The sequence below is a fragment of the Ursus americanus genome, chromosome 23, assembly GCF_024610735.1.
Source record: "Ursus americanus isolate L20-20 chromosome 23, mUrsAme1.1.p, whole genome shotgun sequence".
Classification (NCBI taxonomy): Eukaryota; Metazoa; Chordata; class Mammalia; order Carnivora; family Ursidae; genus Ursus; species Ursus americanus.
In genome coordinates this window covers 6,991,831-7,005,199 of record NC_142149.1, presented here as the reverse complement: position 1 = coordinate 7,005,199, position 13,369 = coordinate 6,991,831, and the positions used below count along the sequence as shown (strand labels likewise).

General features: G+C 55.3%; 1 long non-coding RNA gene across 1 annotated transcript; it reads right to left on the bottom strand.

The window, feature by feature from the left end:
• Nucleotides 1–11,474: 11,474 nt before the first annotated feature.
• On the bottom strand, nucleotides 11,475–12,159 carry LOC148107926 (uncharacterized). The gene is made up of 3 exons (XR_015721387.1): nucleotides 12,076–12,159; nucleotides 11,771–11,899; nucleotides 11,475–11,561 (listed from the first exon to the last, which is right to left on the bottom strand). It is a non-coding gene; the product is annotated as an uncharacterized LOC148107926 (long non-coding RNA).
• Between the last annotated feature and the right edge of the window lie 1,210 nt (nucleotides 12,160–13,369).

Genomic DNA, 13,369 nt, shown 5'->3' with positions numbered 1-13,369 from the left:
GCTGGTTTCATGGCCTCCCCAAATAGAACAGGGATTCTCTTACTAAGGCAGAAAGGGTTACACCTGTGGGACAGAAGCAGCAGTTTGGCTTCTCCTCAGGTCCTGTTTTCTCTGTGCTCTGGCTGGGCAGCTGTGACCTTGGTTTTCCACATCTGTGAAAGGACCTGGACCTCAAAGAGAAGGCATGATAATAAAGAAGTTCATTAACACGAAGGAAGGAAGGAAGGAAGGAAGGAAGGAAGGAAGGAAGGAAGGAAGGAAGGAAGGAAGGAAGGAAGGAAAGAACAAAAGAAGGGAAGAAAGAAAGAGAGAAAAAAGGAAAAGTCTTTAGCTCACAGGAAGGAAAATAAGCTGGTTGGGGGCCAGGCACACACAGGAATGCAACTTGGCCTGACCGTTCCACTCTGATGTCAATACTCCAGGGGAGCCAGCTAATTACAGGCTCCCTGCCGCAGAGCCTTTTGAAACACTAGGCTTCTTTTGAGATGTGACTAATTACCCCCTACCTGACTTTAAGACTAGATTTTTATGTCTGAGGCTTTTTCAAAACGAGCCTTACCAGTGCTGCTGCCTGCCCAAGTGGACTAAGACAGACAGATGGTGGAAGACTGAGCGAAGGGCAGGGGTCCAACAGGAAAACGGGAAATGGAAAATCCACCCACCTCTGACGCCTAGTGGGCCTAGCGTCCTCCCTTCCAAACCTCTGGCCTGAATTGCTAAGGGGGAAAACGGAGCTCCACCCTCTTCCTTCCCCACCCAGCTCCCGGGGAAGTGTTAATGAGGGCCTGGAGGAATGGGGCCAGTGGAGGGGAAGGGGCGGCACAAGGGTCTGCAGGCCAGGTGGATGAGAAGGAAATGTGGCGGTCAACGGAGTGGGAGGAGGGGAGAGAGGGAGGAAGGAGGAGGGGGATAGAGGAGGGGGAAGGGGAGGATGGGGAAGAGGAGAGAGAGGGAGGAGGAAGGGGAGAAGGGGAGGAGGAGAGAGAGGAAGGAGGATGGGGAGGTTGGAGAGGAGGAGAATGTGGGGAGGAGGGAAAGGAAGGATGGGGGAGGAGGAAGAGGATCAGGGGAAAGAGGAAAGAGAGGGAAGAAGGAGAGGTTGGGGGAGGAGAGAGCTAGGAAAGAGGAGGATGGGGGAGGGGGAAGGGAAGGAGGAGGAGGAGGAAAGAGAGAAAAGGAAGGGGAGGATGGGGAGGAAGAGGGAAGGGGGCAGGGGGAAGGGGAGGAAGAAGAGTGGGAAGCAGCGGAGGAGGAAGGCACAGGAGTGTCTGGCTGAGAAAGGCGAACTCAGACTCTAGGAGCAGCGCCCTGCCCAGGGCTCATGGTCCTAAGAAGACACGGTAAGGAGAAAGAAGGCAGGAGGGTGGGAGGTGAGGACCCTGAGTGTGCACGAGGACACTGACCTACTGCAGTGCAGGTGCAGAATCCCAGGGAGCATTTTTCCAGAGCCTCAGCGGAGACGACAGTGAGGTCTGGGGTAAGCGGGCAGGGGTTCCACTTGGCCTTGTGAACAATTGGTCACTGTAACAGCTTCCCAGGGGAGGGTGTGTTTGAAGGGGCCTTGTAGAATGAATAGGAGTTCACTGGATGGACAAAGAGGAAACAGCATTGACCCTTCGTGTAAAGCCCAGAGGGGAGGAGTGGCAGGGAATGTTCCGGAAGGGCAGCTGCTTGGGCCTGGCAGGGTGTGGGGCTGCAGGGAGCAAGGGGCTGGATGAAGCTCATTCTGTGGACAGGTACCACTCCTCAGAACATTGTGGTAATGCCCTGAGCCCCAAGGGCTGCAGACTGGTGGGGTGCCGGGCAGGAGCGCTCAGCAGAGGGGGGTAGACGGGACCCGGAGGCTGACAGGTGCAGCTGAGTCTACAATGACACTTACATTTCTGGCTTAGGTGACAGGGCCGACGGTGACCCCTTCAACCAGGCAGGAAGGAAGAAGGAAGAAGTGTGACAACAGAGCAGTGCGTTTGCTTTTTGACATTTCAAGTTCGAAGCGGCAGGAGCCTCTGGATGGGGACAGCGAGGAGGCAGCTGGATGGACGCGGCAGGAGCTGTAGAGGGAGGGGTCATCCGCGTGTCTGTGACCCCGTGATCTTCTCTCTGGTCCCCTGAATCGTGGGCCTACTGTCTTGTCTCCGGCTTCCAGGAATCTGGCCACATCTAGAGCAGAACGGGCGAGCCACTGGGGGAGGCCAGACTCTTAGCTGGGATGGCAGGGGAGGCTGAGCCGGAGCCCCCAGGGCGGAGCCCCTCTTTGGGGCACGGGATTCTTCGGGACTGAGCAGCACCCCACACTCCAGACAGAAAGTTCTTCATCGGCCACTCCTGGTCCTGTTGGCTGAGGAGCTGCTCCCATGCAGAGCAACATGTCAGTGAGAAGCAGACGGTCTCCCTGAGGGGCCTTCGGCTGAGAAGCCTAGAGCCCTTCTCCGGCCGGATCGCTCTAGAACGCACAGGCCCGTGAATGAAGGGAGAGAGGGAGGAGAGAGAGAGAGACATGGGACATGGAGAGGCAGTCAGAGGTGAGGAGCTGCAGGGAGCGGGGAGAGGGGCTAGAGAGACAGCAAGCCCTGCGGGGCCACCCACAGGCTGGACCGACGCATGAACGATCCAAATTTGGCCTGGGCCCTTCGCGAGGAGCCTGCCATTTCTTCCAGCTCCCCGGGGAGTGTGCATGGTTGGGCAGCCCCCTCGTGTCTGCTGGCGGATACCCACTCCCACTACAGGCTCTTCCGAGTGGCTGGACCGCATGCCCCCCCACCCCCCAGCAGGTCTGTCTTCGCTGTCCTGAGACAAAGGCCTGCTGGCAGGTACCCCTGGCCCGGCAGATTCCTCCTGCCTCTCAGGTGGGGAGTGGAAACTGGATTAGCCTCATTGGACTTGCTCCCTCGCCGTGCTGGGAAATTGCAAAGCTATTTATTCCCCTTTCCCTGAACCCTGGATGCACAGCGATAAGCCCACTTTAAGGGACAACGCCAAAGTCAAGAGGCCTCCTCTCTGACCCTGGTCGCAAGGCTCGAGGACCAGACCGTGCTTCAGAGAAGAGCAGCAGTGGCTACGTGGCAGTCTGGGATCATCAGTGCGGAACAGGTGATACCGTCCCAGACGAGACCAGAAGGGAGGCGGGTCTCACCAACCCTTTCTGCGTAAGAGGTGGGGGGCGGATGTCTGGGGGAGGAAAGGGGAGACAGACACACAGGATGTTTGATGAGAGGGGAGAGACCCCTTCCCCTGCTTGGCGGCCTCTTTCTCACCGTGGCAGAGCCCACGGACCAATTATTCCATCAAGTTAGATATTAGAGAATCCAACTTCATTAGAGCTTCGAGGAGCACGAAACGTGAATCATTGGAAAGCTTGCTATATTCTGCAGGAGACTTTCTCTGGAAAGGAAAAAAAACACACTTTCATTTTCCTTTGAGGTTAATAGAAGGCTAATTTGAAAGCACGCGGTTAATGAGAAAGCTAAAAATACCTCTTGTAGGCTCACATGCCTTTGTCCTGGCCTCCGCAGCTCCAGCCTCTCTGGAGCCCAAAGCTGGCTTCCGGAGGGCAAAGCAGCTCTGCACAGGAAGGACCTGCACCTGCCCCCCCTCCCCCCGCCCCCGTGCACGTGCCCCTGCGTGGGGCAGGGCAGGTCTGGGCTGCGGCTGCCAGGTTGGTGCAGGGGAAAGAAGGGGCGGGGAAGAAGAGCCGGTCACACTTGGCATGTGCCACCATGAGGAGATCTCACGGCCGCCAGGGCTTTGGGGAGTGGGGTGGATTCCCTCGCCCAGCCCTGCTCCGATCTGCCCACCGGGGGCTCATCTTGGTGAAGGACAAGGCTCTCCCCCAGCTGAGGGGCCTGGACAGGAACCCTTGGCCGTGGTCACAACAGCTCCCTGGGTGACAGATGGCCAAGAGCAAGAAAGATGTGGCTTGGGGCAGATGAGGAGAGAGGCCTGATTTGAGCCTCTTGGACTTCAAGTGTGTGTGTAGTGTGTGTGTGTGCACATGTGTGCGTGCGTACATGTGTGAGTGAGTGAGCTGTTTGCAAGGGGAGAGGAAAGTCCTACATGTCTGAGAATATGATCTGGGATTCAGCAGGGAAGCCACCAGGCGCTCGCTTCGAGCCTCTCTGCATGCCAGGAGGCCAGGCCTGCGGGTGTGGGTTTAAAGGTAAAGCTGGCGGGGGTGGGGGGGCCAGGGGGGACGACCCCGGGGGGGCAGGGGGGATGACCCCTCCCTCCCCCACTGCAGCCCCAGACACTCGGAGGCCTCGGAGCGGGCCTCGGTGCTCCTGAGATGCTACGGTTCTCTCTTCTTGGTAGCTCAAGCTTTCCAGGAAACAGAAGAGAACGGAAGAGGGAAGGAGAGACCAAGGGGGGAGGGGCCTGTGCTCTGCCTCCCACCCCAGCCTCGTGCACATTCGGCCCAGCGCAGGCTCCTCGGAGGGCCTGGGCCTTGGGGGTGGGTGGCACTTTTCCCCGCTGGTGCAGCCAGCTCTCCCCCGAGACCCCACCCCAGTGCAGCTCCCACCCCCGCTGCTGAGACGCTTCCCTTCTGTCCCCTCCAGCCTTTGTCAGTGACACCCGTATTTCTGCCCTTCTAAGAACGCCATCAGCAGTGTCTTGAGTGTCGGACACACTCACCAGACTCCCCTGCTCCTACACCCCGCAGCCTGGCCCCGGCGGACGGAAAGATGGGCAAGTGTGCCCGCAGCAGGTGGAAGACACCCGTCTTTGGAACTCGTCTCCCCTGGGCTCCAAGGTCAAGGAACCAAGGCCCATTCATGAATCCACGAAACCAGCCTTTATTAAAGGCCTGCCGTGGGCCGACAAGGCATGTCACTGCCAGGAAGGAAAGCACACGGTGGCTCATTCACATAGAAGATAAATATTAAACAAATACCCTGAGCCCACGTACTGAGGAGTCTCCCCTTGTTAGAGACACACGTGAAATGTCTTTATGCATCCCTATAACTCCCCCTAACTACCTTCTGTCGAGTCCCCCTCGCCTACTCCCTTAAAGACATTTGGCCAAATTATATACATTTCAGCCATGCCCAGTTATTAGAACTGTCTCATCCCAGCACTTAGTCTGATTCATTGTCAGACTTCGGTCTCTGCGAAGTGCAGAGCTCCGGTCGGCCCTCCCCAGCACCGTCCCCAGCATCACACACCTGGCCGTGGCTGTGCGAGTGTGGGGGGTGGGGGGGCGCAATGTCTGCTCCTCACTTCCTCCCCCTCACTTCCCTGCCTGAGGCTGTCCTCTTGCGGGTGGCCTTTCCCAGTCTGACCGCCATCCCTGGCCCTGCTGTGCGGGGAGGCGAGCAGGCAGACCCTGTGGGGGCCTCCTCACAGCCTCATTCACGGATCTGGGAGCCCCAGCTCCTACTTCTTCCCACCCCTGCCCCCATCCTTCCAATTCTCACCCAGTGGGAGACTTTCTTGTGTGGGGTATCTGCAAAACGGTTGAAGCCCAGCTCCCTTCCATGGGGTTCCCTCCATTCGAGGCAGGGGCGCATAGCCTTGCCCAGCGATGGTGGGAGAGCGGGCAGCATCCTGGCTGTCCCTGGGAGATCCAGCTGCTGGAACCAGCCCTGTCCCCATCCTGCTCAGGAGCAGGAGGCCACGAGAAAATCTGTGGAGTCCACTAATGGCCAACCGGGGAGCCACCCACCCCGCTCCTTCGGGAAGGGAGAGAACAATCTTCCCTTGCAAACTGTGCACTTGAGCGAGACCAGCTCCCTGCATCCTTCGGCCGGGGTGGGGTGCGTATGACACTAATCGCTAACGGTAACAAGGGGCTAACTAACATCCGTGGAGGAACCCTGTTTTCCAAGCTCGTGCACACACTCTTCTAACTTCACATCAACCTGCGGCATGGGTGCTGCTGATGTCTTCATTTTAGAGGGGAGCAAACGGGGCACAGGGAGCCGGTGCAGCACATCCAAGGTCATGGGGGACAGGCCAGAGGCTGGATCCTGAGGTGCTGCAGACCTGTGGGGTGTGCTGGGGGGGGGTGTCGGCTCTCTGAATAGAAAAGCAGGTGTATTGAGCGCCTTTCCCCTCCTTCCGGGACAGGTTAGTCCTAAAAGCAAGGGGCACTGCCAGGAAGGTTTTAAAGCAGGGTTAAGGCAGATCCTGCAGACCGGGTCCGAGGAGACGTAGTTGGCCGGGTGGCACAGCCACTCACATGCTCACGGGCCACCTCGGAGTCCCTGCCTGGTGTCCCGCAGCCCACCCAAACTCACTTCTTTTGGGTAGTGGAGGGGGGAGGCAGGACAGGTGGGCTTGTCTCCGTGTTTGGGGGACCCCCACCGACTGACTGGGAACACCTGCGCCGCAGCCTCCAGCCCAGCAAAGGAAAGGCAGCCGGGTGTCCCTGCCTCTCCCCGTCCTTTGGAATCCCATCCGTCTGGGGACTACATCGCGCCACGGAACATAACTCGGTAATGTGAGGCTAATGTTCTGTGGACAGTTACACAGCGGACTCCGCCACCCCCTCCCGCCGCCCGTCCCGCAGACGTGGCGTCCTGCCCACTGTGTCAGGACGTCCCCCGGAATGAGAAGGGGGCCGGGCGCCAGGCGGGGGGCAGCTGGGAGGAGCCAGTCGTCCCCTGGAGCCCAGGCAGAGAGACCACCGACCCCCGGCTCTCAGACGGGAAGTGCGGGGACGGCAAGCCCAGGAGCTGCTGCGGGCTTCTGGGTGTAATTCTGATTCTGAGCCCACTTCTAATAGCTCCCATTTCCTCACTGCCTTGCAGACGTCACCTGGTTTAACCTTCAATATACCCCATGAGGAAGGTGTTTTCCCCACTATATGATTGAAGGAACAGGCCCCCGCTGGTGCTCCCGCCTCAGAACCGGAATTCAAACTGCTCTGATTAATTCCCTCTGCTCTCCACCCCTCCACCAGGATGCAGGGCACATCACCCAAGCTCTCTGCACCCCCATTTCCTCATCGGCAAAAAGGCGGCATTAGCTCCCACTTTCCCCAGCTTCCAGAAGGCTTAGTGTTGACAGAGGGCCTGGCACATTGCTTGCTTGGGATTGCATTAGTTTGGGGTTTTCCAGAAAAACAGAACCAACAGATGTGAATATATTTAGAGAGAGAGGGAGAGAGGAAGAAGGAGGGAGGGAAGGAGGGAGGGAGGGAAAGAGAGAGATTTATTTTAAGGAGTTGGTTCATGTGATTGTGGAGGCTTGGCGAGCCCATCTGATAGGGTAAGACTGAAAGACTGGAGACTCAAGAAATAAATGCGGTTTAAGGCCAATGGCCATCTGTTGCCAGAAGGCCCTCTTTCTTGGGGGAGGTCACTCTTTGTTCTATTCAGGCCGTCCACTGATTGGGTGAGGCCCACCCACATGATGGAGGGCCACTGGCTTTACCCAAAGTCCACGAATTTGAATGTTAATCTCATCAAAAAAAAAAAAAAAACCACCTTCACGGACACATCCAGAGTGATTGACCGAATATCTAGGCACGGCGGCCCAGCCAAGTTGACACATAAAATCAAACATCCCTCCATGGCAGCCATTCTGGCCGGAGGTGCTGCCCCCTGCTATCAGCACCCATGGGGTCTTCGCCATGGACTCACACGCGTGGCTGGGGTCTGTATGTACGTGGCGTACCCGTGGGACTGTGGGGTGATCGTGAGTAAACACGCAGGCACACACTGCTGTAAAGGCATAGGATATCCCTGAGGGGGTGAGCCAAGCCATGCCCGGACCCTGGGACCACCCAGGCCAGTTCCCTGACCCATTAGGACCAGGGGGAGAGCAGTAGGAGGAGACAGCCAGAATGAGGTACAAATCTGGACTCCTGGCCATGACCCTGGGTAGAGCAGTGCGCCTCCCTGCGATTCCGTTCAGCCTCAACCAGGCGGGAATCAGGAACCCAGCCGCAACCGGCTGCGGGAGGAGGCAATCCGCGCTAACGGATGGAAAGCACCTAGCTGGGCCCGGCCAGCCGCACCGTCAACGTCAGCTTCTTCCCTCCCCAACCTTGCTGAAGAGAAGAGCACGTCCCAGGCAGAGCAGAAACTTAATTAGGATTGGAAAAATGTGAATTCCGAGGCTTATTAAATTCATGATATTTTTACTTACCATGTACCCAGAAATATATTTAGCAAAGCAATTTACACCATCATTGGCTGATGGATGGTGGTTTTCCAAGCTGAGTTTGAAGATGTAAATGGGCTCCAATCAGGGCTTTGCCGGGAGACGACGCTCCCCTTCAGACCGTCCCGGTCCTTTGGGCTCCAGCCTCACCGGGGCAGGCCTTCCAGGGTGGACGAATGGCCCTGCGCCCCCACCCTCCATGGGGGCTCTGCTGGGGTCGCCTCTGCTGGCAGGGAGAGACCCAGGGTGGGGAGCAGAGAGGAAAAATGATTAACCGCAATGACAGGCATTTATCAAGCACTCACCGCGTACCAGAGGCCAAGTCCTTTACCTCTGGTGACTCAATACCCCTCACAGCAATTCCGTGAGAGAAAGAGCACCCAGCCACCTCTTCTTCCCAGCTGAGCGACCTCGGGCAAATTGTTTAACTGCCCCCCGTGCCTCAGTTTCCTCATCTGCGAAGCAGAGATAATAACATCTACACATGATGTGCCCTAAGCACCGTGTCTGGACTCCATCAAATCCGATACCAGTGTGGCCGTAATAGGGTAGCTTACTTGCTCAAGGTCAAGTGGCTAGTCGGCAGTGTAGGCAAGACTCAAAATCAGGTGTGCAGACTCGGAAGCTCTTAACTGCACGTTAGCATGGACTGCAGGACCCTGCTCTCCAGTCCAGGCCTCTTTCCTCATCTGCCTTTTATGTCCAGGTGTAAGCGGGGGGGGGGGGGGTCAGGGAGGGGGTGGCCGGCAAAGTTTGGCTGGATCTCCCCCTTGATATTCACATCCAGGAAGCCCAAGCAGGAATCACGCTTTTGTGACCTGCTGACTCCACGTGAGATGGAGGCTGTGTCCCCAAGGTCCAGGCTACTCAGGGGCAGACCGGCAGCAGCATCCCAGCCCAGCCCCTTGCATCTTCCGTTTGTCACTGTCCTCCCTTCTGGACTGCCCTTGCCTGAAACAAGGGCTTGATGGAGTAGGATAAGCAGCTGGCCTTGAAATTTTATTTACGGAAATAATTTGCGTATGAACCAGATTGCTAACACAAAGCTGAATCTCACCCCCACTCAGATGAAATCATCACCAATTCCAAATGAATTGATCTGACCATAAACAATGCTGGACCGAGGAAGGCTGGTAAGCTCAGGATCTCCTGCCCGGCTGGGGAGCTCCTTCCTGGGAGAGGAGCTGTGCGCAAATATGGTGGGGAAGCAGGACAGCCTGGCAGGCGGGAAACCGATACCCTCCAGGAGGGGCTGCCTCGCCCAAGAGAATCCTGTGAGCTCTCTCCTTCTGGGCTCGCATGTTTCCAGAATGGTATGTGCAGTGCCTCCAGTCTCCCTCTCTCACTTCCTTCTGTGCTGACCCCCGGGGACCTATGGAGACCTTACTTGTGCTTCCAAATGACACTTCCACCCTGAAGCCGCCCTCGATTTTCCCAAGTGGAATTGCTCCTTCCTTCCCATGACTCCTCTTTATGTCCCTCTCCATTTGTGGGCTTATTATCATGACAAACTCACCTGTAGCTCCTTGAGCCTGAAAACTGAAAGCTCCTTGAGGCCAGACCCTTTTATCTTTTATCATCTCCAAGAACTTGCCTCCAAATCTGCCAGTTGCTTAGCGCCTTTACTGTATATGGTGGCTACTGAAGAAATATCTGTTGACTTGAGATATATTCTAGAAAGATATCTTTTAAATTATTTTGAGCAGAAAGAAACTCCTTTATTAAAAACAGCAATCTAAGTAGAATTCGTTTGTAGGAGGGAAGAACTCTGGCTAAGTGGGCTGCACCCAAGGGCACAGAACCCACCAGCTGGGCCTCCTGCTGGGCCACTCCCCATCCCCCAACCAGACCCCTTGGCACCCATATAACCCCAGTCACCCACCACACAAAATCAGCAACCAGCAGGGCAACAGGACCTAGAGAACCATCTCTCGAGGGAGGGCAGCCAGCTGCACTGGAAGGTTCTCAGAGAGCTGAGCAGATGGGAGCCCACCTCACCCCACATCGGACTCCTTGTGAGGGGCTTCGTGCAGCCGTGGGCCACTGTAAGAATCCGTGTAATATGTCAAGAAGCAACATTCCAGCCTCACTCCTCCTCCTGATGGGCCCGATGCTGAGCCCAAAACACACGGTGGAAAAGGACTCAGCCCCTCGAACTGTCTCTGTATCTCTTCCCCTGCCCCTCCGAGACCTCCCGGCGGTGTCATCCTTCCAACACTTCTGGCAGGCAGCAGGGACTCCCTTTAGAAGCCAAAGGACTCAGAAGTGCCCTAAAAAATCTGACTTGCAAATCCGCTCAATAAGTGGAGTGTGTAACAGGTCACACCATCAAGGACTGCATTCCCAAAAGTGCAAATGGGCCATTACCCTCTCTTGATCTTATGAGGTTTGTCTCTAATGAGTGTGGGGCTCTTCCTCTGAGTAGCTGGCTTTCTCCAGGGAAGTGGCAGAGACCCAGGGGGAAGGGAGGCAAGCGGCAGCTTTGCCAGGGGCGTGGGGGTGGTCTGGGGCTGGCTCCGGGGACACAGAGGCTGGACCTGTTTACTAGGGTTCCAGATGCCCCCCGAGATGAGCAGAGACTGTGAGGGCACATCAGGGGGCACTCTCCTGCTTCTGGGGGAATTCAACCCCAAACAGTGAGGTTTGGCTTTGCCCCACCCCATCCCAGGGTCAGCCTTCCCTGTGTTGTCATTACCCTCCAGCAAAGACAAACATTGCTCCTCTCAGCCTCTGCAACCCATAAATAATCATAGTAATAGCACAGAATAAAGAACACTGAATATGGTTTTTATTATCAGGTTATAAACGTAATACATACAACTGCAGAAAGCCTGAATGGTGCACCAAGACATCGGGAACAAAACCAAACTCACATAATCCACCACGAGGGTATATACTGTTAGCATATCGATGCATTTGTATCAAGATTGTGAACCTCGTCTCACGAGACCAAATGGCTTCGGGTCTCCCTCTGATGGCCGTCCTGTCTCTTCTACCTGCGCGTCGATCACCGATGCGGGGAGTGGGGGGGGAGGCCTGGCTGCCCCCACCCCCAGCCCAGAGAGAACCCCCAGCCCAGGAGGGAAAGGAAGACAATGGCATGCATTCACCAATCGAGTTAACGACTTATAAAGTTAAACACTTAAAAGGCAAAGAGATTCAGAGTTAATCAAATAGTCGATTAGTCAGAAGGTTGAAGGAGATAAAAACAACTGCTTCCATGTTAGGCTTTAAATATTTAACAAGTGAAGTCACCTCCTATGTCCTACTCGGAAATCCCACCTCTATCCAGACTCTGACCTCCTAGAGTTTTGACTGGCGTGCCCCTGCCCCTCCCACCGCTGGGCCTGCTCACCCCTATGCCAGGTCCCTTCACCCTTTACCACGTTGATTCCCCCACCAGCCACTCACCAGCTTGCCTCCATGAGCCTTCCGGAGCTGGTGATCGGGGAGTTTTCCTGGGAAGTTTGGTGGAATTAATGGGGGCATGAAGCCTATTGGGGGAAGGGAGGGCGTGTGTGTGGGGGGGGGGGTGGTCAGGGGAGGTCAGGTGGAAGGGGAGAGCCCAGAGGCTAATATGGAATGGAACGACCCAAGGGCAAGGGCTGGGGGCCAGTACACAGCTTTTGTGGCACAGTCGTGAATGCAAAACAAAAAAACCACTAACCATTTCTGTTTTCCTTTTTCTCAGTGGTTCTCAGCCAGGGGTGATCTTTGCCCCTAAGACTATGTTAGGAATGTCTGGAGATATTTTGGCTGTCACGGCCTGAGGAAGGAGGTGTCCGGTGTCCGGTGTCTGGTGGGCAGAGGCCAGAGATGCCATAAAACCATCATTCCGTGCACAGGACAGACCCCTCCCTTCCTCCCCCAGACCAGAAGGGTCAGTAACAGGGGATGTGGGTGGAGCTGTCAAAGTCAGTGTTAATGAATTCACAAACTCTCCCAAAGTTCCCAAGACCCTTGCAGAGTCACCTTGGAAACCACGAACATTGATTGTCCTGCCCGTCTCAGGTTGAGCAAGACGCATTCCGCCTGCAAAAGGGTAGGACATTGTCTGGGGAGCAAGTTTCACATTGACAATTTTGTGAGCTGTAAAGAGGAGGGGACAGAGGTAGCAGGATCTGGCAGGGTACATTCTTTGAACATTAACGAGATTTGTTCTTCCTGGGGCTCTGCCTACCACCCCAAGAGATGAGGGATGGTTACAAAATGGCCACTTGCTCATGCACACCTCTTAAATGGACGTTGGGTTGATTGATGGTTTTTGGAGAGGCTATCCTGTCAAGGCCACACCCGGCACGAGGGGCAAGCTCACCCATTGTCAACTGTCCAAGGAGACAGTGTGTCCTCAAACTAGAAACTGGAATTTTGAGAGGAGCCTCTGGTCTTCATCTCTTGGCTTAGCCCCGAGGAGGGTGTTTGTCTGGCTGATGGCTCCTGGTGGTAGATGCCAAGATGACGCCCATTTGGCTCATCCTGGGAGCAAAAAGAAAGATATTGGAGAAGAAATTTCACCTTCTTCACAGATTAACAGGACAGGATTTAGGAAGAAACAGTAAATCTGGAATCAACCTGCTGACCCCACTTACTGATAGAGAGAACATCCCTTTCACAACAGAATGCAGGATGGAGTAGGAGAATGGGGAAATATGGATACCCCAAATATCTATGTCATCCTCCCTCTTTTTTCAAGAGTTCTGGTATCTCCCAGAAACTTCTAGAAAAGGCCTAGCATTGGTGTGAATTTAATCAGCAGATGTTCATCTATTTCATGAGCATTTCCTGACACCTACTGCATACAAAGCACTGTGCCCCACAGTATGCCTGGCATACAGTAGGTACTTAAAAATTGTTTGCTTGGGATATATGGGTGATTGAGAGATTGTCCCTGTGACCAAGGAGTTTATGATCCAGTGAGGAAGACAGACATGCCAGCTAGTACTTCAAGGCAGAAAAAAAAAAGTGTATCACCTCGCCCTCCTTCTGTATCCACTCACTCAGCTAAAAGCAAAGCACAGCTCCTGGGCCCAGAGGGCTTAGAAAATTTCTCCCTTGAGTGGACCTTAAAAATTAATTGGGAGATTTTTCCCAAAGTACACCAGCTCACCCTTCCCTTTTCCCCTCTGCAGAGTTGAGTCTGTGAAGGCACCACAGCGCCATCTTTTTCTGTTCCTTTCTCCATTGAGACTTCGCTCTCTGCTGGCAATGGGACAGCCTTGGCTCTGGGGACTGGCTGGTTGAAGACGACATACCGGATGGGAGACAC